This window comes from Bubalus bubalis, chromosome 23, assembly GCF_019923935.1.
Source record: "Bubalus bubalis isolate 160015118507 breed Murrah chromosome 23, NDDB_SH_1, whole genome shotgun sequence".
Lineage (NCBI taxonomy): Eukaryota > Metazoa > Chordata > Mammalia > Artiodactyla > Bovidae > Bubalus > Bubalus bubalis.
In genome coordinates this window covers 31,958,426-31,983,093 of record NC_059179.1, presented here as the reverse complement: position 1 = coordinate 31,983,093, position 24,668 = coordinate 31,958,426, and the positions used below count along the sequence as shown (strand labels likewise).

Below are 24,668 nucleotides of genomic sequence, written 5' to 3'. Positions count from 1 at the left end.
CACCAGCTTTGGGGCCACTATTTATCCAATCAACAAATGTTCACTGAGCCCCTGCTGTGTGCAAGCCAGTGGGGATTCAATAAGGAATGAGACAGGATGATCTGCTCTAAACTCCATGAGAGCAGAAACCATGCACTCAAGCTGTGTGACCTTGGATAAATGAGTTGACCTCTCTGAGGCTTAGAGTGTTTACTAATAAAATGGGAATAACAATCTCACAGTGTTGTAGCGAAGATTAAATGTGAGAAAAGACGTAAACATCTACTACTTTTGCCCAGCACAGAGCTGAGCTGGGACTGGAAAGTCTCTCCAGATGAGTCCAGCCCCTGATTCTAATCTGCCCCCACTGACAGCTCTTCTGCACCTCAAAGCAGGGTAAAGATGAAAAAAGGACCTAGAACTAGGAGCCAGAGTCATGTGACTGCTCTCTTCCATTTGGAACTCAGCATTTTTCTGTCCCCACTAAAAGGGTGTGGAGTTGGCCGTACAGGTGCAGATGTCTGCTTTGTACTGGAAAAACCTCCACCTGACATTATTTATGTGCATAGCTATGTTCCACTGGACCCTTAGCTCCAGAAATCCCCCTGCCTGTCTTGCTTTTCACTGATTAGGGCATCTCCTGATTCCCCATAGAATTTTGCCCAGTGTCCTGTGCTGCAGGGAATCAAGCCAGGCTGCAGAAATAAGTGGACATCTTCAGCTAGCCGAAGGCAGCATCTCTCCGTGTATTTTCATGCACCTGGGCACCTTTTCCTTTCAGGTTTGTCTAGTCTCCTCCCTACCCCAATACTCAGCCCACTCACTCAGTCCATATTAACTGAGGCACTATGTCACACATTCTCAGGACGGCTTTTACGTACATTATTTCGGTTCCTCCTCAACACATGGCATTGTCAACTGTGGATTGTTTAAACTGAAAAGAAACCTCAGATTCCATCTTTGATTTCTCTGCCTTCAGCCATCACACGCAATCCATCAGCATGTGCTGGGGACTTCACCTTCAAAACATGGTCTGTCCATCTGTCTTCACAATCACAACCAAGTCACCTTGCATTCGCCTCCCAGCCAGGCTCTCTGCTTCTTCTGATCTGTTGTCCACACAGGGGTCAGAGAGATCTTTTAAAAAACGCAAATGAGATCAGGTTACTCTCCTAGTCAAGACACTCCAACAGCTCCCCTCACATTTAGAATCCAGTCCAAACCCCTTGCTCTGACCTCATGTTCCAATGTCCTGCTTGTGCCGCACCCACCCCCCCACACCCCCTTCTGAAGCCCCAGGGCTTCAGGGCTTTTGCATTAGCTGTGGACTCTGCCTAGCACCTACTCCATAGATCTCAGCATGACTAGAAGCTTTCTTAATGTCAGCTCTTCAGAAAAGCCTTTCTTGACCAATATAACCCAAGCTCCTCTCAGCCGTTCTCTATCATATCAGCTTTTTAACTTTAGTATCCCATCAATGTCTGATAATTTCCTGGGCCTGTCTCTCCTGCCTAGAATAGAAGCTCTCTGAAGGAGGTATCTTCTCTGTATTTCACTTCTTAGAGCAGAGTTTGGCACGTTATGGACGCTCAATGTATTTGTTGAGTGAATGAATATTCATAACAATTATCTGTAAAACAAGAATAAACCAAGAAAGGTCAGGTGACTTGTTGTTGCTGTTCAGTTGCTCAGTTGTTTCTGACCCTCTGTGACCCCATGGACTGCAGCACACCAGGCTTGCCTTCATTATCTCCCAGAGTTTGCTCAAACTCATGTTCACTGAATCAGTGATGCCATCCTACCATCTCACCCTCTGTCGCCTCCTTCTCCTCCTGCCCTCAATCTTTCCCAGCATCAGGGTCTTTTCCAATGAGTCAGCTCTTCGCATCAGGTGACCAAAGTTTTGGAGCATCAGCTTCAACATCAGTTCTTCCGGATTGTTTTTTTCAAGTGACTTGAATGATATCCAATGTGCCACAGAGCCTCAACTCAAACCTTAGACTCTGCTACTCTAAAGCAAATGCTTTTTCTACCCTCATAGTCATGATTCATTGCTTTTTCCCTCCCTCTGCCTTCAGCAGTTAATGCAGTCTTACTTGACATTGCATGTTTGTGATAAATGCCTGAACATGACCTCAAGCCTTAGCCTCCTTTTTTCTTCAGAGGTTTATTGATCACACCCCAAATATTTGCATTTTCAGCCCCTGCTGCTTTTTTTTTTCTTTTCCTTTTTTTAAAAAGTATTTATTTATTTATTTAGGCTGTGCCGGGTCTTTGTTGCAGCACATGGGATCTCGATCTTTGTTGCAGCATGTGAGGTCTTTAGTTGCAGCATATGAGCTCAGTTGCAGCATGTGGGATCTAGTTCCCTGACTAGGGATCGAACCCTGGACCTTGCATTAGGAGTTCAGAGTCTCAGCCACTGGACCACCAGGGAAGTCCCCCCTCACTGCTGCTTTTCTAAACTAACACTTATGCGTGCTTAGTCATTGAGCATGTCCAACACTTTGCAACCCCATAGACTGCAGCCTGCCAGGCTTCTCTGCCTGTGGGTTTCTCCAGGCAAGAATACTGGAGTGGGTTCCCATTTCCTCCTCCAGGGGATCTTCCCGAGCCAGAGATCGGACCTGCATCTCCTGCACTGGCAGTTGGATTCTTTACCACTGAGCCACCTCGGAAGCCTCTTCTAAATCAATAGGAAACACTTATTCAAAGCAGATCCAGCCATCATCCTTTATCTTTTATAAGAGATGCCCATCACTCATCAAGCATCTGGCATTTCTGTCCACCATCCCTGCAGAAAAGTGGTGTCAGATGCACTGTAGATTAGAACATGGGTGGGGAATTTCTCTCCAGGAAAGATTCAATGAAAATTGTCACCCAGGACTGGTTGACCAAACTGTCTGGAATGGAGGCACCAAAACAGCTTCAAAGTCCACGAGTGGGGCTGGGAGCTAGAAACGGGGGCCTGATTTGGGGTGAGAGCCTGGTGCCCTTTGCACAGAGAACTCATGAAGGGGAGATGAACATGCCTGTGAGGAGTGCCCGATGTTTCTGTAGTGCAGACTGAGTGTGTGACTTGAGACAATCGGCACATGTATACAAACCATACTCACCTTTTCAATGTAGAAATGAATAGCACTGAACTGGGAGTTAGAGTACTTACCTTTGAGCCTTGTCTGCGGTTTGCTTGCTGAAAGGTCCTGAGCAAGTCCTATCCTTCAGAATCTTCATCTCATGTGGTTGTGGGCTCAGCACCCCAACCCTGCTCACCCCAGAGCTTTTGTGGTTGATAGAACAGGATCTGTGCAAGACAAACCAATTGTTATTGTGATTCTTAAAGTATACCACACATTGCAATTCAACCCATAGGATGCAGAGAACAGGTAGGCAGAGGTGGAGCAGGCAAAGATGGGGACTTTGGATTTTCAACACCATCTCACTGTTTATGACTTTCCATCACTCATCCTCTAAAGGCCCTGGGCCATACCTTCTGCCCCACCCATTCTACAAACTTCCCTTAGCCTCTTCATTCGTCTGGAATCTGGATAATTACAGTACTGTTATTCAGGGGAGAAGACCTCCTTGGGCTGCTGAAATCACAGAGGCCTCTAAGGGAAAGAAATCAATCCAGTATGGAAGCAATGAAAATGGCTCTTCTGCAAAAAGAAAAAATGCGTCTACCCAGAAAGGCCACACAAATCAGGTGCATTTTTCTCAATGACCAAAAAGCTAACCCATCCCATGTGAGACCAAGGCTGACGTCTGTGGAGGCAAACGGGAGAGGACCACCATCATCACACATCTCATCGCCTTAGGAGCTGGGCTAATGATGGATATAAATCCAGGCTTGCATCTGGGTGATTTTCTTGGCATTATACTTCACAGTCCTCGAGTGATTTGGTTGAGAAAGGGCAAGGGCTTACATTATTCATATAGTTATAAAACTAGTAACAGTAACACTTCTGCCCTGACTAACATGTTTAAACCTCTGTGGGAGGTCTGGGCATGCAGCCCTCTGGGCCACCTGCACCTGAGTTTGTGAAGTCATTTGAGCAACTGGTCTTCACGGGGCCAACACCATATTCTCTGCAAAGAAATACCCAGCTTCTCTGCAAAGAAAACACCCAGTGAAGGGCTGTTAAAGCACTCTTTTATGTCAGTCTCATCCTGATGCAAAAAGATGACTCATTGGAAAAGAACTTGATGTTGGGAAAGATTGAAGGCAAAAGAAGAAGAGGGAGGCAGAGGATGAGATGGTTAGGTAGCATCACCAACTCAATGGCATGAACTTGATCAAACTCTGGGAGATAGTGGAGGGGGACAAAGGAGCCTGGTGTGCTGCAGCTCATGGAGTTGCAAAGAGTCAGACACGACTTAGCAATTGAACAACAGTAACAGCCTATTGATACGTGATGCAATCAGCTAGAAACGCCTGTGGGTGCTCACCAGGGCTCCATACTACTTGAGGGAGCCCCTACAGACCCTTCTCCAGCCAGAGCCAGCATTGTGGCTAGACCAGCCTTTGTGGATCTTATTATGATTGTAAGATACAGCTCAGCAACAACCATCAGGAAACTTTGGAAAGATAAGGTTTTCTAGGCCTGGAGGGTACATGACATGCCCAGGGCCACACAGTGAGGTTGTAGGTAGAGAGAGAAAAAGTGCGGACCTGTGGTCCTACTTTTATTGAAGTCAAAGGTGGGGTGCCTAGGATTTTGTGTGTTCACTCTGTTGGTGAATTTAAAATGTGAGAGTGGGAATTGAAGCACAGGAAGGGAAAAGCAGGTGGTCAAAAGGTCACTTATCTAGGTCTCTAAAAGGGGAACTTCAGAGATGGGGCAGCTTGGCTTTTTATTTAGTTGTATAGATGCAAATATATTTTTTCCAGATGGATGTCTTTGAGTGGTTGCTTAGCAATCAAAGGCTTGATATCAGGCACTTACATTACAATAGAAAAAGCTAATTATTAGGTGTTTACACCACAAGTACACTATATTCAATGCAATTCAACATGTATTTATTGAGTACCTACTAGATGCAGGCTTGATGCTAGGAGGATGATCTTACAGATCTGTGGTCAAGAGTTTGTTCTGTTGCCTATTATACTACCACGGGATCACAATCATGTATGTGACTTAACTTCTCCAAGCCTTAGCTTCTTCATCTGTAAAATGAAGAAAATGATAACATTTAATTCATAGGATTTAGATGGCATTCCAAGAAAAATGTGTATGAAAGTGACTTTAAATAAAAATGCATTAGTTTGTTAAATAACCCCATGTATGTTAGCAGCAGGAGTTGGAAGAGTATATTGATAGGGGAGAAGATAGTCTCTTCCTCAGCTGGCCAGAATGACAGAGTGTCTTGAGAAACCTCCATGATATCAGTAAAATTAAATGCTTCCAATTTCATTCTTTTACATGTAGCTGTCTAGTTTTTCCCAGCACCGCTGATTAAAGAGACTGTCTTTTTATCCATTGTATATTCTTGCCTTCTTTGTCACAGATTAATTGATGATAAATGTGTTACTCTATTTCTAGGCTTTCTATTTTGTTCCATTGATCTGCATGTCCGCTTTTTGCTGGTATCATAGCTTTGCTTACTGTAGCTTTGAAGGATAGTCTGAAGTCAGGGAGTCTGATACTTCCAGCTCTATTTTTTCCCTCAAGATTGTTTTGCCTATTTGGAGTCATTTGTTTTTCTACACGGGCTTCCCTGAAGACTCAGTGGTAAAGAGTCCATCTGCAAAGCAGGAGTTGTATGTTCAATCCCTGGGTAAGGAAGATTCACCAGGAGGAAAGCATGGCAACCCACGCCAGTATTCTTGCCTGGAGAATCCCATGGACAGAGGAGCCTGGTGGGGTACTGTCCATTGGGTTGGAAAGAGTCAAACATGACATAAGCGACACAATGTTCAATTCTTTACGATGCTATGGACTGTAGCCCACCAGGCTCCCCTGTCCATGGGTTTCTCCAGGCAAGAACACTGGAGTGTGTTGCCACGCCCTCCTCCAAGGGATCTTCCTGATCCAGGGATCAAACCTGAATCTCTTATGTCCCTGTATTGCAGGCAGATTTTTTACCACTAGTGCCATATGGAAAGCTTCATGCATGCACGTATTTCCATATAAATTTTGAAATTATTTGTTCTACTTCTGTGAAAAATAACATTGGTATTATGATAGAGATTGCATCGAATCTGTAATATGCCTTGGGTAATACGGTTATTTTAACAGTATGAATTCTTCCAGTGCAAGAGTACAGTATATCTTTCCATCTCTTTGTGTCATCTTCTGTTTATTTCATCAGTGTCTTATAGTTTTCCAAGTATAGGTATTTTACCTCATTAGGCAGATTAATTCCTAAAATGTTTTCTAATACCCTATATAAAAATAAATTCAAAATGGATTAAAGGCCTAAATATAAGCCCAGAAAACATAAATACCTTAAAAGAAAAGATAGGCAGAACATTCCTTGACATGAATTGTAGCATTATTTTTTTCGATCTGCCTTCTAAGGCAAAAAAGAAACAAAAGCAAAAATAAGCAAGAGGGACCTAATTAAACTGAAAGCTCTTGCACAACCAAGGAAATGATTGACAAAGCAAAAAGACTACCTACTGAAGGGAAAAAATATTCACAAATGATATGACTGATAAATATCAAAAATACATAAACAGCTCATACAACTCAACATCCAAAAAACAAACACCAGATTAAAAAATGGGCAGAAGACCTGCACAGACATTTTTGTGATGAAGACTTACAAATGACCTACAAGTATATGAAAAAGTTTGACATCACTAATCACCAGAGAGTAGGGCTTCCCTAATGGCTCAGCCCGTAAAGAATCTGCCAGCAATGCAGGAGACACAGGGGATGTGGGCTCAACCCCTGGGTCTGAAAGATGCCCTGGAAGAGGAAAATGGCAACCTGCTCCAGTATTCTTGCCTGAAAGGTCCCATGGACAGAGGAGCTTGAAGGGCTACAGTCCAAAAAATCACAAACAGTCATATATGACTGAGTGATTACATACTCAAAAAAAAAAAAAATCAGAGATATGCAAATCAAAACCACATAATATCTCACATTTGTCAGGATGGCCATCATCAAAAAGATCACAATTGTCAGTGAGAATGTGAAAGAAAGGGCGACTTCTGCTGGTGGGAATGTAAATTGGTACAACCACTGTGGAAAACAGTATGGAGGTTCCTCAAAAATATTAAAAATAAAACACTCAAAAGATATAGCAATACTACTCCCGGGTATATATCCACAGAAAAAGAAAACACTAATTTTTTAAAGATCCACACACCCCATGTTCATAGGAGCATTATTTACAATAGCCAAGATATAGAAGTGCCCAGCAACAGATGAAGGGACATATGACATATATATGAATGACCTATATATGAACTTTAAAGCTATTAGGCTTAGTGAAATAAGTCAGGGAGAGAAAGACAAATACTATGTGACATAACTTATATGTGGAACCTAAAAGATAAAACAAACTAGTGAATATAGCAAAAAGGAATCAGATTCACAAACTAATGGTTACTAGCGGGGACAGTGGCAAGGGGAGGAAAGGTTGGTGGTAGCAGATAAACTGCAATCTATCGTGTATAAAATAAACAAGTTATAAGGATGTATTATTGCACAGCATAGGCACTATAGCCAATATTTTATAATGAGTATATGTAGAGTTTAAAAATCATGAATCACTATGTTGCATACCTGAAACTTACATAATACTATAATAAACTATACTAAAAAAATTTTCAGAGAGAAAAGCATTATAGCTAAATTGTCACAAAAAGAAAGAAAGACATGCTCTCAATGGTGGACTTACTAAAGTGATTTTGGGTGAGTTGGTTACCCTATCTGTTCCTCAGTTTTCTTATCTGTTAAATGATGTTGTGAAAATTAGCTAAGGTAATAATATGTAAATACCTAGGTCAGTGCCTGATACAAGCAAGTTCTATATCTGGTTTGTTGTTTGTTATTATCACATAGACATTTAAAATGCAAGTTGCTCCCAACTTAAAAAGGTCTTGGAAGACAGACTTTCCCAGACAACCCTATTTCATGTTGCATTCACTCACTACCCACTCTGTGGGTTGCCAGATAAAATACAAGATGCTTAGTTAAATTAAAATTTCAGATAAATAATGAATCATTTTTAGTGCAAGTATATCCCATGCAATATTTAGGATATACTTATACTGAAAAAAATTTTCTGTTTATCTGAAATTCAAATTTGACTGGTATCCTATATTTCTATTTGATAAATCTAATAAACCTGCTGCTGCTAAGTTGCTTCAGTTGTGTCCGATTCTGTGCGACCCCATAGACGGCAGCCCACTGGCTCCCCCGTCCCTGGGATTCTCCAGGCAAGAACACTGGAGTGGGTTGCCATTTCCTTCTGCAATGCATGAAAGTGAAAAGTCAAAGTGAAGTCGCTCTCCCTTATCTTGCTAAATAATTCCAGGCAGTGAAAAGTATTTTAAAAGTGTCATTTTAAACTTGTTTATCCTAATGTCTTTCTCATTAGGATGTAAGCTCCAGGAGAGCAGAATCTTGTCTTATCTTTTGTCTATCTGTATTGCCGGGGCTCAGCAGAGTACATGGCCCATGGTAAGAATGGAACGTAACTGAAGATGTTTTTAGAATAACTGAATAAGGGATCCTTGCAGAGCAAGGGAGAGGCTGTTGGAAGCATCCAGCTTTCTGCTTTTCTGGTCTTTCTCAAATGCTACTTTTGAAAAAAATCTTCTGAAGCAACATTCCAATCCACGTACCTCAGTCTGAGCGCTCCGTGTTCACAGCCTGGGGATCATGAGCCTTCTCAGAGCTTGGACTTCAATGTAGGCTTCGGCATGGAGTTAGGAAACACGGTACATTTTTTCTTTGAACTGTGAACAATCAGTTCTCTGCATTCCAATTCTGTCACAGTCCTGGGCTCCACAGACTACAAGAAATGGACTTGCCTTATGCTAATGGCATTTCATTTATCATTATGGTGCCGAATGAGGGGAGACCATTAAGCAGAGTATGATGTTTTATTAGTGTGTTTTTCTGAGGTCTGTGACTCTGCATAGCACAATGAATAAAAATGACCTAAATTGTGTTTCGTGAGACATTTTCAGGCTACACTTGCTCAGCTGCCCAAGCCTGGTGATGTCTTTGGTAAATAGCATCAGACTCCATCTTCCCTTTTAAAGCATTATTGCAGGTGTGGCTGAAATTTAATTTAAATTGAATTTTTTTGCATTTGTAATAACTCTCATTTCCCATAAAAGATGAAAACCATTGAACCCTTTATGAAGTTTAGTTTAAAACAATACAGACTTTAAGGACTTATCTACCCTGGGCCTGAAATTGGCAACACTTGCCACAGTGTTAAAAATGATGTTTCTAAATGCGGTTGAAATTGTTCATAGTCCTTTCTGATTTGGTGTCCTATTTGCTGCCTGATGTTCTGCATTTAAACAGAAATGGCGCTCTCTCTGCTTTGCAATTGAGTTTTAAATTGAATGGGTGGTTATTCGAGCAGCATTATTATAGGAAAACGCTGGCTTGTAAAGGATTGATGTGGGAAAGGGGGGGGTCACTCTATCTTGCCTCCAGAATCTGGCATTATAAGGACCTAATTATATGAAAGCTAGCTACTTTGCCCTCAAACTCCTGTAACAATGTTTAAAAGAAAATAAAGAGGAACGCTAATATATGGGCTTGCCCAAGTGCCACTGCGCACTGAGGATGAGATGGTCGGGTGGCATCACTGACTCAATGGACATTTTGAGCAAACTGCAGGAGATAGTGAAGGATAAGGAAGCCTGGTGCTGCAGTTCATGGGGTCATGAAGAGTCGGGCACGACTTAGCAACTGAACGGCAACAAGTGCCACTGGACAGTTTTCACAGGTCTCTCCAAAAGGGACAGCAGATAAGAACTGGGTCCCAAGTCTTCCTTTCCAGCTGGAAACCAGAGAGAACTCTGCAGCTTACACATAGCCATATTTCAAAGGATGTAAATATTGTTTCATGGACTCCAGCAGTCAGTTTCAAAACATATGACGGCTTCTTTTCCTCTCATAAGAGTCAATAACTCATTAGAGGGGGAAAAAAGCAGTATGCATAAGCATGTTAATTAACAGCATTATCAATACCAGCAAGAAGAAATTGGAAGCAATCTCTATGTGCAGCACTCTGGAAATTGTTAAGTAAATTATGGTGTATGGACCATGATGAAAGATAATTCATTCATTGAAATGATAATTAGAAAGATTTGGATACATGGAAGATGTTTAAAGTATAAAGTGAGAAAATAATATGGGAATTGTGATTGCAACCATATCAGTATGACTATGTAGATGAATACAAATTGGAAGAGGAGGCAAAAATAATAGTTGCATAGAGTTCGTTAAAGGTAATTAATTACCATTTTAAGAAATAATTTTGAAAAGCTATCAATTCTTTTTAAAATAATGATTTTTAAAAAAGCAATGGCAGAACTGTGCAATGAGCTTCAATCTTTAAATGCAGAGTCTACGTCTTCTTAGTTCACGAGACCACGGACCTAATTAGTGGCAGGCCCTGGTCTAAAAACCAGGTTTGTCCAATTGTAAAGCCCATTTCTCTTTCAAAAAATTTTAATTGAAGGGTAATTGCTTTACATGGTGTTAGTTTCTGCTGCACAGCAATGTGAATCAGCTATAAGTGTGCATATTTCCCTTCTCTCTTGAGCCTCCTTCCCATAACCTCTATCTCTAGGTCATCACAGAGCACCCAGCTGAGCTCCCTGTTTTATATAACAGCTTCTCACAAGCTATCTAATTTTACACATGGTAGTGTATATGTGTATATGTGACATATATGTCAGTGCTGCTCTCTCAATTCGTCCCACCCTCTCCTTCCCCCACTGTGTCCACAGTCTGTTTTCTCTGTCTGTGTCTCTATTCCTGACCTGCAAATAGGTTCATCAGTACTGTTTTTCTGGATTTCATATATATATGTTAATATGTGATACTTATTTTTCTTTTTCTGATTTACTGCACTCTGTATAACAGGCTCTAGGATCATCCATCTCACTATAATCAACTCAAATTCATTCTTTTTTATGACTGAGTAATATTCCATTGTGTATATGTACCACAACTCCTTTATGCATTCATCTGTCTACAGATTGACAGCTAGGTTGCTTCCATTATCCTGGCTCTTGTAAATGGTGCTAAAGCCTATATTCTTAACCACTAATCTGTAATACCTTTTTGCTATCAGTCAAATACTCAGTCCTGCCATATGTTATTGAAAAATGTGTCAGTTACACAAAATGTGTTTAATTCAGTGTAACAAAAATTTGTTTTTTTAGTATGTGGGGTTTTCTTGTTTTTTGTTTTTGTTTTTTGTTGTTTTGTTTGATTTGCTTTGCTTTACCTCTTTATCTTGAAATAGAGCACGTATGCAAGTGTATGTGGCCGGACAGAGATGGGAATGGCCTAGGAGATGGGAGAGGTTCCAGATCATAGAAGGCCCTGGTTATTTAGATCTTCTGTGGCTGATGATTACTACAGATTCTGTAATCAAGACTTCTGGGACCAGGGAGCCTATGGCTACCTGCCTCCTTTGAGGAAAGATTTGGTATTAAAGCATCCTTGCAAGGCTGTTTGACCTGGTTGTTTTGCCCTAAAGGGACAAAGACCATGATGACCTTAAACCCTTCTTCCCCTAAGCCTGTCCTGATAAGAATTATCAGCCCTCTAAATCAGATTCAGACCCTGTCAGTCATTCTGGATTCAGTTTTGGAGATTTTATTAATGCAAATTCTATTTTAAGAATTGGAACAGAGGAAAATAACATATGCTTGTATTAATGGGAGAACACAATAGCAATTGCTTCTGCATATTATGGCTGGGTCTCAGATTCAATGAACTCTGGAATGAGATGAAAAATATAATAAGCATGATTCTGAAAATTGAATAATCGGCATTCCACAGGGATCCAATTGTAATGGATGGCAAGAAAAAGTAAAATAAAAGGATTGTTTGCTCTTAAACTTGTCTGGGACTGCCACCATAAAAGTGGGCTTCTCTCTCCAAAGAGCTGCCAGTTGAGCTGTGGAATAAGGAACACAACTCCTCAATTTGAAGTATCACATTTTAAGTCAAGTTTTGAAAAAAAAAAAAAAAATCCAGACACTTTTAAATTTATAAGATTAAGCTTCGATCTTTCCTCTAATGACAAGTAAATTGAATCTGCAAAATTATGTCCAGTATATGATTTTCAACTGTGTAATTACTGTTTAAAGATACATGTCTTCAATTTCTTCTGTTTCCTTTTGAAACTCAAGTCCATTTCAAATCTTTTAATAAGCAATTTGGTTCTCAGAGAATAGTTTCTTTGTGTTTATAATTAAGTGTTATATTTACACAAAGGAAATAGTGAAATACAAGCTCTTCCAAAAAGAACATTCTAAAACATTCCAGTGAGTACAAAAGCATGACCCTGCAGTGTCAGAATTTCTTCTGGCAATGCCAACAAAAACTCCTTGAGCTATTTTACAAAGAACTAAAGAGAAAGTCTGATTCCTCTGAATGATACACCCTGCCCCTTTTAAGTGTGATCCTTGAGGAAATATTCAAACAACTCAACAACAATTGTGAAAGTGAATATACAGCAAGTATAATTTTTAGTACTTTATACTTTGACTTGAGATCTTGCCACAGTGGCAGGAGTTTGTTTCTTAGGCAACAAATACCTGCAAGAAAAGTGTGTTTTCTGATCATTTGATAGAGTTACCTATGTAAATTCTTTCCCAAGGTGAAAAGTGGACATTAATTAATAAACCAACAAACAGGCATCAGTCACCCCTCGACCAGGCGACAGGCACTCGGCCAAGTGCTGCAGGAGACACAAGTCTGAAACACAAGCCCCACCCTCACTAGTATCCAGTCTGATCAGGGAATGAGATGAATAAGACTTAGACAAGCAAAAGGGGGCGGGGCAGGGGGGTTGAAATAAGAGATTCCAGTGGAGGACAATGGGACTATAGGGGGAAGGAGGGGACTGTCAACTACAAATTGACACTTACCAAGAATATTGCCAACGACTGAACAACAAAGGCATTTGCCATCTGCCTCTATGGAGACTGAACCCCATGCTGCCATAGCTGTTGACCTTCAACAACCCCCGAGGGAGTTCAGGGTAGAGTGAGGCCCTCTGTGCTCCAGGGAATCTGGTGGGACAGGTCTTTAGATAGTTTCTAGGAACAGATTTTATGATCTCAGTCCTGAATCTCCTCATATCTATAAGCACTAAATCCTTATGACTGACAAAAAGCCTTTTGTAAAATGACTGCTTCATGGCATTGAACTCCCCCTTCACCAAAACCTTATATTGTCTTTCCCCTACTGCCACTTTGGAGCAGTCTCTGAGAGCTATCTGAGATGCTGCCTCCCGGGCTGCAGTCCTCATTTTGCCCCAAATAAAACTTAACTCGCAACTCTCAAGTACATCTTTTTTTAGTCAATAAGACAAAGGCTTGGAGAGTAGGAATATAGGCATGTTTAGAAAAGAAGTGAAAGTGAAAGTCTCTGTCATATCTGACTCTTTGCAACCCCATGGACCATACCATCCATGGAATTCTCCAGGCCAGAATTGTGGAGTGGGTAGCCTTTCCCTTCTCCAGGGGATCTTCCCAACCCAGGGATCGAACCAGGGTTTCCTGTATTGCAGGAGGATTCTTTACCAACTGAGCCACAAGGGAAGCCCTAGAAAAGAAGAGGTAAATATAAATAATGATTGCTAGTCTCACCCGAGTGTATGTTCCTCGGTTCTTTGTCTCGTCACAACAAAGAATTGGAGCGATGGACATCAAAGCCCTTGGCATGTCACAGCTCTTGGGTCTTGGACAAACCATGTTATAGCTCTTAGGAAAATCAGTGTTACAGCTCTATTTTATTTAGAAGATAGCAGGAGAATCCATCCTCGAAATGTGAGGACATGCCAACCTAAAGACTGGAAGAGAAGAGAGTGGAGGAGTGTGTGGGGAGAGAGAGAGAGGAGAGAGAGAGTGAGAGAGAGAGAGCGTGTGCATGCATGTGGGCAGGGAAAGAGAGAGAAAGAGAGAAGAGAAAGAGAGAGAGAGAGAGCGCGAGCAAGCACTTTGGCTCCTCCTTTTATATGTTTTTTCCTCCACCTGGGCCTGCCCTATGCAAATTGGGCTTAGCCAGGAGTGCTGTTTGTTCTGCCTGAAGTCTTCACTCTGGTCCTCGGACCTTCCTTTGACCTTCCTTGTCATTTAGCCACCACCATTTTGGACTCCTTTTCCCTATTCTACCTACCTAACACTAGCATCACATTTATTAAGTGCCAAACGTGGTGCTAAAGGTTTCACGTGAAATGCATTGTGTAAAATGACCCACTCATCCTAGTGGGGCGGGGGGTATTTTTCTTTCCTGTCTGAGCCTTGAGTCCTGCATACTAGGATGCTTCTGAGTCCTGGACTGCTGCTGCTGCTGCTAAGTCGCTTCAGTCGTGTCCAACTCTGTGACCCCCTAGATGGCAGCCCACCAGGCTTCCCCGTCCCTGGGATTCTCTAGGCAAGAACACTGGAGTGGGTTGCCATTTCCTTCTCAAATGCATGAAAGTGAAAAGTGAAAGTGAAGTCGCTCAGTCATGTCCGACTCCTAGCAACCCCATGGACTGCAGCCTACCAGGCTCCTCCGTCCATGGGATTTTCCAGGCAAGAGTACTGGAGTGGGTTGCCATTGCCTTCTCACTGGACAGACTGGGCCTATTGGTAATCTGCATGCATTCCTTACAATGACTTTATGAGATCCACCTTACTATCATTCTCAGTTTCCAGAGGAGGGGATGGATGGTCAGGAGGCAGGGGAACTTATCCAAGATGACGAAGTTGCTATTATATGGGGAGCTGAGATTTGACAAAAAGTGCTCTTAATTATTAGTGCAAGACATGAACTGTTGTTGTTCAATCACTAAGTCATGTCAAGTCCAACTCTTTGCAACCCCATGGACTACAGCACATCAGGCCTCCCTGGACATGAGTCCTTAAGCTAAAATGGAACATTTTCATGGCATAGGTCTAGGTGACCAAAACCAAAAAAGGAAATTGGTACATAATTGTGGTGGGATCCAAATTCAAGGATTTTTCCTGTTGGTACTAAAGAATCATGGAAGGCTTCTGAGAAGCAAAACATGATAGAAGCTTTCATGATTAATTTTATATTTATGCCACCATAGCAATAGTTAATAAACAAACTGATGTTAGTAAAACAAACATACAAAAATCAATCATCTGTTCAACCACTCTTCCCATCTCTAGAAATCGAAGCCTCATTCCTCTTAAGGCTACTTCTCCCAAACCATAAACAAACCAAAGAAAGCTTTTTGAAGATCAAAAAAAAAGAGAGAGAGTCCTCTTATCCCCAATTCATTTCAAGATGTTTTTTCCTTTATTGGTTAGTATTTCCTCCACATTTATCTATATAGCAGAAGCTAGACAACTTGAAAAGTTGTAAGTAGTTTTGCTTAAACATCCTTTTTTTATAGACCATTATGCCTCAAAAATCTCATTTCCTTAGAGAAATAACAGGTAGAACAGGAGTTGCATCTAGGCTTCTCCCTGAGAGATGAGAGCAGAAGTCAGGCAAAGATATGTATCATGTGGCGTGATTTAAAGAAGTCTCTCTGTGTGCGCATCTTTTGTCATTTTACCAATTTCCTGTGAGCCTATTTATTCCCTTTCATTGTGTTTTATTCTGAACTGATATGTGGTTATTTGAGAAGGGGTGAGGCGGGGTTATACTCTTCCTATCTATTGAGATGTATGCCATCTGAGATCAGCATCATTCCACAGTCTAGTGCAAGACAGCCAAGCAGAGGAAAGTCCATTCAGAGCAAAGGTGGTAATTTCCATGAGGTGCTTCTCCCTGTCTGATTCAAGGAGATGCATTATGCAGAAACCCCAAACAGGGAGCCTCTGTGCTGGGAACATGCATTTAACTGCATTCCATAATGTTTCCTGCCACGTCACCAAGTCCATACATTCTCAAGCTTCTGCTTTTTCACGATTGAAATCATTCCCTTAGCAGAAACAACCTATCCTTCTCTGTGAGGTCCCATCCAGTTGGTCAGAACGCCTTTCCAGGAGTTAATTTGGTGATGAATTATATAAAGAAATTAAACAGAAACCCCATTAGTAATGTTGACAATATTCCCCACATACATGAAATATTTAATGAAAATCAAAAGCTAGGGAGTTGACTCTGTACACAAAGAACCTGTGTAAGTTGGATATTCTCTGAATGCTAATGCAAGTGTGTTGCTATTTTTTCTAAAGACCTTCTCTTTTTAAAAGGTTACTTTCCATTTACAATTATTATAAAATATTGGCTATATTCCCCATGTTGTACAATATGTTCTTGTAGCTTACTGTATACTTAATAGGTTGTACTTCTTACTGCCCACCCCTATAATGCCCCCGCACTTGTAACCACTAGTTTGTTCTCTGTATCTGTGAGTCTGCTTTTCTGTTATCTTCACTAGTTTGTTTTATTTTTTTATTTTTTATTCCACATGTAAGTGATATCATATGGTATTTCGCTTGACCTGTCTGACTTATTTCCCTTAGCATAATGCCCTCTAAGTCCATCCACGTTGCTGCAAATGGCAAGATTTCTTTCCTTTTATGGCCAAGTAGTATTCCATTGTATATGTATACATATACACACACACAACATATCTTCTGTATTCATTCATCTATCAATGGATACTTAGCTGTTTAGTCACTAAGTCATGGCTGACTCTTTTGTGACACTTTGAACTGTAGCCTTCCAGGCTCGTCTGTCCATGGGATTTCCCAGACAATACTGGAGTGGGTTACCATTTCCTTCATCAGGGGATCTTTCCTGATCCAGGAATCGAACCCACAGCCCTAATTGCATCTCCTACATTGCAGGCTGGGTCTTTACTACTGAGCCACTGGGGAAGCCCGATGAATACTTAGGCTGCATCTGTATCTTATCAATTGTAAATTATGCTGCTGTGAACATTGGAAACTTTGCAAATACCCAAGAGCTGTCCCTTGTTTTACTTCTAGTGAAAGAGAAATATCCATTTAGTAATGTTCCACCTGAGTTGGGAATCGGATATCCAGAGCTATTTTGAAAGTCTGCTGCTGCTGCTGCTGCTGCTGAGTCTCTTCAGTCGTGTCCAACTCTGTGCGACCCCATAGAAGGCAGCCCACCACGCTTCCCCGTCCCTGGAATTCTCTGGGCAAGAACGCTGGAGTGGGTTGCCATTTCCTTCTCCAATGCATGAAAGAGAAAAGTGAAAGTGAAGTCGCTCAGTCGTGTCCGAGCGACCCCATGGACTGCAACCTACCAGGCTCCTCCGTCCATGGGATTTTCTAAGCAAAAGTACTGGAGTGGGGTGCCATTTCCTTCTCCGTTTGAAAGTCTGGGGACATTCTAAATATGGAAGCCAAAGGGTGGAATCAGCCCAAATGGTAGGCATCACCTGCCAAGGAGTTGGAAGCATGCTTTGGATGCTCTATCTTTAAGTCAGTTGGGTCATTCCATAAGAAAGCTCTAATATAGTGGTTCTCTACTCTGGCCATCCATTAAAATCATCTGTAGACTTTTTAAGGTGCCCTGTGTCCGATATCAGTGAACCAAATAAATCAAAACTTGGTTATGGGAGAATCCAGACAGCTGTATAGTTCTTACTTCAAATCTACCCTTTTATGGGATTTCCCTGGTGGCTCAGATGGCAAAGAATCTGCTTGCAATTCAGGAGACCCTGGACTTTGATTTCCATGGAGTCTTTTTCTGCTCATAATTCAGGGTCCATATTTCCCTGGAAGCAGCTAGCTCTGGCGGTCCATTACCATCTTCTGTTAATGGTCAGTCCCAACAATGGTCTGTTGCCTTTGGCTTTGATGAGAACCCAAATAGGAAATGCCAGTTGTCCTGTGCATTGTGACTGGGTGAAACATCAGCTTTCGTGTCTCTGCTTTTGTTCTCTAGAGAGCTTGACTGAGTTCTTTCAGTTAGTTGTGGGATTCATTACTTACAAAACATCCGATCAGTTGGTTCAGAAGAGAAATAAAGCTAGTCCCTCCCACATACATAGAGACATGATAAATCTTCATTCAAATCACTAGAATGAGTGGCAGTAGCTTCTAATCATTGATTTAACACATATAAATTCTGCATCTACTATGATCAGGGTCAAGTTCCAGGCACTAGAGATATAGCAGTGAACAAACCAAAGTGATTATCCTTATTTAGGTCACAGCCTACAGAGGACCACAGCCTTGTCTAACTCAATGAAACTATGAGCCATGCTGTGTAGGGCCACCCAAGATGTATGGGACATGGTGGAGAGTTCTGACAAAATATGGTCCACTGGAGGGGGGAATGGCAAGTCAATTCAGTATTCTTGCCTTGAGAACCTCATGAACAGAATGAAAAGGCAAAAAGATAGGACACTGAAAGATGAACTCCCCAGGTTGGTAGGTGCCCAATATGCTACTGGAGATCAGTGGAGAAATAACTCCAGAAAGAGTAAAGAAATGGAGCCAAAGCAAAAATAACACCCAGTTCTGGATGTGACTGGTGATAGAAGTAAAGTCTCATGCTGTAAATGGCAATATAGCATAGGAATCTGGAATGTTATGTCCATGAATCAAGGCAAATTGGAAGTGGTCAAACAAGAGATTGCAAGAGCAAATATCAACATTTTAGGAACCAGTGAACATGGAATGGGGTGAATTTAACTCAGATGACCACTATATCTACTATTGTAGGCAAGAATCCCTTAGAAGAAATGGAGTAGCCATCATAGTCAGTAAAAGACTCTGAAATGCAGAACTTGGATGCAATCTCAAAAATGACAGAATGATCTCTGTTCGTTTCCAAGGCAAACCATTCAATAGCACAGTAATCCAAGTCTATGACTGAAGGTGAAAGAGGAGAGTGAAAAAGTTGGCTTAAAACTCAACATTCAGAAAATGAAAATCATGGCATCTGGTCCCATCACTTCATGGGAAATAAATGGGGAAATAGTGGAAACAGTGTCAGACTTTATTTTGGGGGGCTCTAAAATCACTGCAGATGGTGGCTGCAGCCATGAAATTAAAAGACGCTTACTCCTTGGAAGAAAAGTTATGACCAACCTAGACAGCATATTGAAAAGCAGAGACATTACTTTGCCAACAAAGGTCCATCTAGTCAAGGCTATGGTTTTTCCAGTAGTCATGTATGGATGTGAGAGTTGGACTATAAAGAAAGCTGAGCGCTGAAGAATTGATGCTTTTGAACTGTGGTGTTGGAGAAGACTCTTGAGAGTCCCTTGGACTGCAAGGAGATCCAACCAGTCCATTCTGAAGGAGATCAGCCCAGGGATTTCTTTGGAAGGAATGATGCTGAAGCTGAAACTCCAGTACTTTGGCCATGTCACTCGAAGAGTTGACTCATTGGAAAAGACTCTGATGCTGGGAGGGATTGGGGGCAAGAGCAGAAGGGGATGACAGAGGATGAGATGGCTAGATGGCATCACTGACTCGATGGACGTGAATCTCCGTGAACTCCGGGAGTTGGTGATGGACAGGGAGGCCTGGCGTGCTGTGATTCATGGGGTCACAAAGAGTCGGACACGACTGAATGACTGAACTGAACTGAACTGATGCCTGACCAGTAATGCTGAAGAAGCTGAAGTTGAAGTGTTCTATGAAGACCTACAATACCTTCTAGAATTAACATCAAAAAAAGATGTCCTTTTCATTACAGGGGACTGGAATGCAAAAGTTGGTAGGCAAGAGATACCTGGAGGAGCAGGCAAATTTGGCCTTGGAGTACAGAATGAAGCAGGGCAAAGGCTAATAGAGTTTTGCCAAGAGAACGCACTGGTCATAGCAAACACCCTCTTCCAAAAGCACAAGAGAAGACTCTACATATGGACATCACCAGATGGTCAATAGCAAAATCAGATTGATTATATTCTTTGCAGCCAAAGATGGAGAAGCTCTATATAGTCAGCAAAAACAAGACTGGGAGCTGACTGTGACTCAGATCATGAACTCCTTACTGCCAAAGTATAAACTGAAGTTGTTCAGTCGTGTTCCACTCTTTGCGACCCCATGGACTGTAGCCTATCAGGCTTCTCCATCCATGGGATTTTCCAGGTAAGAGTACCACAGTGGGTTGCCATTTCCTTCTCCAGGGGATCTTCCCAACCCAGGGATTGAATCTGAATGTCTTGCATTGCAGGCACACGCTTTACCCTCTGAACCACCAGGGAAGCCCCCTTATTGCCAAATTCAGACTTAAATTGAAGAAAGTAGGGAAAAGCACTAGACCATTCATGTATGACCTAAGTCAAATCCCTTATGATTATGCAGTGGAAGTGAGAAATAGATTCAAAGGATTAGATCTGATAGAGTGCCTGAAGAACAATGGATGGAGGTTCGTGACATTGTACAGGAAGCAGGGATCAAGACCATCCCCAAGAAAAAGAAATGCAAAAAGGCAAAATGGTTGTCTGAGGAGGTCTTACAAATATTTTGAGAAGAAGTGAAAGGCAAAGGAGAAAAGGAAAGATATACCCATTTGAATACAAAGTTCCAAAGAATACCAAGGAGAGATAAGACAGTCTTCCTCAGTGATTAATGCAAAGAAATAGAGGAAAACAACAGAATGAGAAAGACTAGAGATCTCTTCAAGAAAATTAGAGATACCAAGGGAACATTTCAGGCAATCAGATCAGATCAGTCGCTCAGTCGTGTCTGACTCTTTGCGACCCCATGAATCACAGCACGCCAGGCCTCCCTGTCCATCACCAACTCCCGGAGTTCACGGAGATTCACGTCCATCGAGTCAGTGATGCCATCCAGCCATCTCATCCTCTGTCGTCCCCTTCTGCTCTTGCCCCCAATCCCTCCCAGCATCAGAGTCTTTTCCAATGAGTCAACTCTTCGCGTGACATGGCCAAAGTACTGGAGTTTCAGCTTCAGCATCATTCCTTCCAAAGAAATGGGCACAATAAAGGACAGAAATGATATGGACCTAACAGAAGGAGAAAATATTAAGAGGTGGCAAGAATACACAGAACTATACAAACAAGGTCTTCATAACCCAGATAACCACGATAGTGTGATCACTTACCTAGAGCCAGACATCCTGTAATGTGAAGTCAAGTGGGCCTTAGGAAGCATCACTACAATCAAAGCTAGTGGAGGTCATGGAATTCCAGTTGAGCTATTTCAAATCCTAAAATATGATCCTGTGAAAGTTCTGCACTCAATATGCCAGCAAATTGGAAAACTGAGTAGTGGTCACAGGACTGGAAAAGGTCAGTTTTTTAATTCCAACCCCCAAAACGGCAATGTCAAAGAATGTTCAAACTACTGCCCAATTGCACTCATCTCACACGCTAGCAAAGCAGTGTTCAAAATTCTCCAAGTCAGGCTTCAACAGTACATGAACTGTGAACTTCCACATGTTCAAGCTGGATTTAGAAAAGACAGAGAAACCAGAGATCAAAATGCCAAAATCCATTGCATCATCAAAAAAACAAGAGAGTTCCAGAAAAACATCTACTTTTGCTTTATTGACTTGCCAAAGCCTTTGACTGTGTAGACCACAACAAACTCTGGAAAATTCTTAAAGAGAAGGGAATGCCAGACCACCTGACCCGCCTCCTGAGGAATCTGTATGCAGGTCAAGAAGCAACAATTAGAACTGGATATGGAACAATAGACTGGTGCCAAATTGGGGAAGGAGTACATCAAGGCTGAATATTGCCACCTGGCTTATTTAACTTATGTGCAGAGTACATCATGAGAAATACTGGACTGGATGAAGCACAAGCTGGAATCAAGATTGCCAGGAGAAATATCAATAACCTCAGATATGCAGATTATACCACCCTTATGGCAGAAAGTGAAAAGAAACTGAAGAGCCTCTTGATGAAAGTGAAAGAGGAGAGTGAAAAATTTGGCTTAAAACTCAGCATTCAGAAAACTAAGATCATGGCATCTGGTCCCATCACTTCGTGGCAAATAGATGGAGAAACAATGGAAACAGTGACAGACTTTATTGCTTTAGGCTCCAAAATTACTGCAGATGGTGACTGCAGCCATGAAATTAAAATGCTTGCTCCTTGGAAGAAAAGTTATGACCAACCTAGACAGCATATTAAAAAGCAGAGACATTACTTTTCCAACAAAGGTCCATCTAATCAAAGCTATGGTTTCTCCAGTAGTCATGTATGGATGTGAGAGTTGGACTATAAAGAAAGCTGAGCGCTGAAGAATTGATGCTTTTGAACTGTGGTGTTGGAGAAGACTCTTAAGAGTCCCTTGGAAAGCAAGGAGATCCAACCAGTCCATCCTAAAGGAAATCAGTCCTGAATATTCATTGGAAGGACTGATGCTAAAGCTGAAACTCCAATACTTTGGCCACCTGACATGAAGAATTGACTCTTTTGAAAAGACCCTAATGCTAGGAAAGATGGAAGGTGGGAGGAGAAGAGGATGATAGAGGATGAGGTGGTTGGATGGCATCACCGACTCAATAGATGTGAGTTGAGTGAACTCTAGGAGTTGGTGATGGATAGGGAGGCCTGGGGTGCTGCAGTCCACGGGATATCAAAGAGTCAGACATGACTCAGCAACTGAACTCAACTGACTTAATGGAACTACAGAGGAAGGGAGACAAGTGAATAAGTAAACTTGTATTGTAAGTAAACTTATAATAGCGTATTAGTTAGATATTCCTGTGTAACAAATTGCCTCAAATTCAGTACCTCAAAAACAAAGTTATATTATCTCACAGCTTCTGATATTCAGGAGTCTGTTGGGTAGTTCTTGCTTAGGGTCACTCATGAGGTTGTAGTCAAGTTGTCTTGAAGGTTGATCTGAAGATGTGTCTAGCTTTGGGGGATCTGCTTTCAAGTGCATTCATGTGGCATTATCAGGAGGCTATTTTTCTCACCATGTGGATCTCTTAGGAGAGCAACTCACCCCTGGAAGCCAGCTTCCCCCAGAGAAACAATGGTCAAGATGGAAGCCATGGAATCCTTTACAATTTAATCTTGGAAGTGGCATATCTTTGCCTCTGCTATGTTCTGTTGTTCTTAACCCTGACTGGGGCTTCCCCAGTGGCTCAGTGGCAAAGAATCTACCTGCAATGCAGAAGATGCAGGAGACTGGGGTTTAATCCCTGGGTCGGGAAGATTCCCTGGGAAAGGAAATGGCAACCCACTCCAGAACTCTTGCCTGGAAAATCCCATGGACAGAGGAGCCTGGTCGGCTACAGTCCATAGGGTTGTGAAGAGTTGGACATGGCTAAGCACATATGCATGTAACCCTGATCAAATATGAGAAAGGGCATGGATAACAAGATGCAGAGATCTTTGGGGCTCTCTTGGAGACTGGCTTATAAGTGAGGGGATAAATGCTATAGAGGATGCACAGCAGGCTAAAAAGGTCTGGAGGGCAGAGTTTGGAGTGACTATCGTTCTTGATACAGATGGTCAGAAGGGCTTTGCTTACACAGAGCAGAGGCCTGAAGGAACTGAGGGAGTAACTTTGTGAGTTCCCTCTTTGGGTCACGTTTTCAGGGAAGACTTCCCTCACCTCCTGTCCCACCATCAGTATCACTCAGAACCCTACTCTGTGTTCCCAGAGTACCCACAGAGACTCTTATCACCCTTTGGTGTCTTCCTTCTTTCTCTTCCACTAGGAGGTGAGTTCTTCTGTGCCATGGACGAGGTTTCATTCATCTTTGAATCCCCCCAAAAAGATCAGTAAATTTGATGAATGAATAAAGTGAATGAATGAGTTTACTTCCTCTGCAGTCCTTTTTTTGAAGTTAGTTTGAACTCCTCTTTAACATTATGTTTTTTTTTTTTAATTAAACATCACAGATTTTTGTCTAAAAAAAATCTCTGGACATGAAATCATATACCCACTTTAAATGTATGAGCCTACTTCTCTGATGCTCTGTCAATTGCATTGCCTACAGACACTGTCAGCTTAAGCACCATATGGAACAAAAATATGCAGCAACTTATTGAATGGGAACATTTTGTGAGAAAAATATTTTTGTTCCCATGCAGCAACATTTCTATTAAATGCCTTCTAAATATGTAAAAAAAAAAAAAAAAAAAAACAGAAAACAAACCCAGAGTGGCAATAGAATGCCCTAAGGAATCTAGAAAGCGTGCAAACCAGCAATATTATTTTATAATGAGAAACAGATACGGGTGATATTATTTCTTCACGCCCTCCTTTCTTTTGGCAATCGTTTACTTTCTAAATATATGTCTGATAAATCACATGCTCTGATTCACCCACAGCCCTGGGCCAGAGGCAGCCACTTATACAAAAGGACAGATGGTCACTCACAGAATTCTGTTTCTCATTGTGTTTGGGAACTAAACTATCATTCTGAACATCAGCAATCTGGCTCCTTAGGACTCTAGTGCGCTAGCCTGGCATCTAGTTTAGGATTGCTACCAAAGTTCAGCCCTGAGAACTAAAAGTACCAAAACCAAGGAAACTGTAATGTTCCTAAGAGTCACTTAGGTATCTTGCTAAATGCAGCTTCTGGTCCAGAAGGTCTGGTGTGGAGCCAAAGATTTCAGCATCTCTAACAAACTCC

The 24,668-nt window shown here is 41.7% G+C and overlaps 2 long non-coding RNA genes across 2 annotated transcripts in view; both read right to left on the bottom strand.

Moving 5' to 3' along the window:
• Window positions 1-840: 840 nt before the first annotated feature.
• LOC112581584 overlaps window positions 841-24,668 on the bottom strand; it is a 28,441-nt gene continuing 4,613 nt past the window's right edge. Inside the window, exons 3-5 of the long non-coding RNA XR_003106183.3 lie at window positions 5,015-5,146; window positions 3,146-3,283; window positions 841-1,116 (exon numbers count right to left, since the gene is read on the bottom strand). This is a non-coding gene — a long non-coding RNA (uncharacterized LOC112581584). The remainder of the gene's footprint in view (window positions 1,117-3,145; window positions 3,284-5,014; window positions 5,147-24,668) is intronic.
• LOC123331323 lies at window positions 11,779-13,131 on the bottom strand. The gene is made up of 2 exons (XR_006547881.2): window positions 13,070-13,131; window positions 11,779-11,912 (listed from the first exon to the last, which is right to left on the bottom strand). It is a non-coding gene; the product is annotated as an uncharacterized LOC123331323 (long non-coding RNA).